This window comes from Rutilus rutilus (assembly GCF_951802725.1).
Source record: "Rutilus rutilus genome assembly, chromosome: 12".
NCBI lineage: Eukaryota > Metazoa > Chordata > Actinopteri > Cypriniformes > Leuciscidae > Rutilus > Rutilus rutilus.
This window is the reverse complement of record NC_140217.1, coordinates 40,485,308-40,487,807: the sequence shown is the minus strand read 5'-3', so window position 1 is coordinate 40,487,807 and position 2,500 is coordinate 40,485,308. Positions and strand designations below refer to the sequence as shown.

The following is a 2,500-nucleotide window of genomic DNA, read 5'->3' as shown; positions in this document are numbered from 1 at the left end:
CTCACCATTAAATCCTTGTGCCAAACACACAATTATAATGTTCTCATTATCATTTTATGTAGCCGATATGACCGACATGTTGCTCTCAACTTAATAATTACTGATATAAATATTAGAGATGCACCGATATGAACATTTTGGCCGATACCGATAACCGATAATTCTTTATATTTGAAAGCCGATAACCGATATATTGGCCGATAAATCTAAATCCAAATTTTTATATAATTTCTGAGAGCCTGATTACAAGCAATACACAAAATTGTATTAAGTAAACGAATGTTTCAAACAGATTAAAGTGCAAAAGAATTATATAGAACAGTAAGTAACACTTTACAATAAGGTCTCGTTAGTTAACGTTAGTTAATGCATTAACTGTTTATAGAAGTTATTATTCTTCGTTAAAGTTAGTTAAAAAAATTCAACTGTTAGTTCAGATCCATTAAATAATAGCTACAACTTTTGATTTTAATAAAGCGTTATTAATTGTTAAGGGGGGAATGTGAAAATTTTGTCCCGATGCACAAATGCCGATAACCGATAATTCTTTATATTTGAAAGCCGATAACCGATATATTGGCGATAAATCTAAAAACAGATTTTTATATAATTTTTGAGAGCCTGATTAAAAGTCTCACCATTATAATCCATGTCCCAAACACAATTATAATGTTCTCATTATGATTTTATGTAGCCGATATGACAGACTTGCGCTGCACATGTTGCACTTCACTGTATTTTCCTTTTTTGAAGTGATTCCAATCATATTTCAAGCAATTTAAAACCATCATGTTGAACAGTGTCTCAGCTGAAGGAAATAATGCATTATGTATCCGCTTGAATATATCGGACAAATCTTCTTATCAGGCCGATAACGATAACGATATTTTTTTTATTATTAGGTTTTTCCAAATAGGGGTCCAGGGGCACCTGATGCCAGAACCACCCCACTCCACTCCGATAACGATAACTTTAAACATGAACATATATCGGCCGATACCGATATGGTGGCCGATATATTTTGTGCATTCCTATATTTAACACTTTTTAAATACTGTAATGTCTGCAATTTCACTCCCTTCTTGCATACAAAAATTCGACATCAATAAATAGATTCTGAAGAAGTGCAAAAAATAATAATATTCCTAAAATAGGAGAAAAAATAGAGTGCACTGTCACTAAAGTGGCGTATATAATGGCAATAATCACATAATACGTTTAATTTATTTGGTGGATGCTTTTATCCAAAGCGACTTCAAGCTGTACATTGTATCAGGTCAAATCAATGCTAGTGTTTTAATACGGTAGACAGGATCTGTTTTTTTCTGTTTTTTACTGTTACAACAATAATCTGTAATCAGCAAGAATGTATTATCATCTGTCTTCACCTCAGAACTTCTCAGTCGAGTGTTCAAACATGACATCACTTCCTTCAGTTCCCAGCACTGACTCTAAACTGTGATATTTGTGGCATGTGAACTGATCTCCAGTGAACTTCCCTTGTATTAGACACAGAGAGTGTGTGTGTGTGTGTGTGTGTGTGTGAGAGAGAGAGAGAAACAACACAAAAAGGCTTTTAACACACGTTACACTGGGCAACGATGATGAAAGCGTCGTCTGTCTCTGTGTCTCAGAGGAACTGCAGATGGTCATCAGGTTAATGCTCACCGCAGGACACTACACCAGAACGCTGAACCCAGTGCCTGCGTGTGTGTATGTGTGAGAATGTGTGTGTGTGTGTGAGGGTGTGTGTATGCGTCAAGTCAAGTCACCTTTATTTATAGAGCGCTTTTTACAATAAAGATTGTTTCAAAGCAGCTTTAAACGTGTGTGTGAGAGAGTGTGTGTGTGTGTGTGTGTGTGAGGGTGTGTGTATGTGTGTGCATCAAGTAGGGATGTCCCGATCCGATCCACGGCATCGGTATCGTGCCGATACTGGCCCAGAACGCTAGATTGGATATCGGAGGGGAGAAAAAAATAAATCCGAGACCTATGATCCGATACCTATTAGGGGTGGAACGGTACGTGTATTCGTATTGAACGTACGTGCATCACGGTTCGGTGCATGGATTTACACGGAGAATGCACGGTATAAAAAAAATAAAATAAAAAAAACTCGCTTTGGACGCGCGAATGGATTCAAAATGTTCAAGCGTCGAACTAGACGCGATAGACGCGAATTTGACGCTCTATTCGCGTTTGGTGTGAACGCAGCAAAATGACCAGGCTGCGATGTCAAGATTGCAATGCTGGAATGTGTGTGTGTGTGTGTGTGTGTGTGTGTGTGTGTGTGTGTGTGTGTGTGTGTGTGTGTTAGTGTCAGAGAGAGAGAGGCACGGGCGCGATCGAACAGTGGAAACATAAAAACATACTCCGTCATTTTGTTCATACAGGACATCATTAAAACTGCAAAAAGTGTTTAGCCTACTTATATTTGTGTAAAACACAACATTGTGCTTTTGTCAAACTGTAAACTCTTGTCAAACTGTAACTGTCACCC

At 37.8% G+C, this 2,500-nt stretch overlaps 1 protein-coding gene across 4 annotated transcripts in view; it reads right to left on the bottom strand.

Moving 5' to 3' along the window:
* Positions 1 to 2,500, bottom strand: part of arhgap9 (Rho GTPase activating protein 9) — a 62,056-nt gene that overhangs the window by 48,185 nt on the left and 11,371 nt on the right. The window lies entirely within an intron of this gene.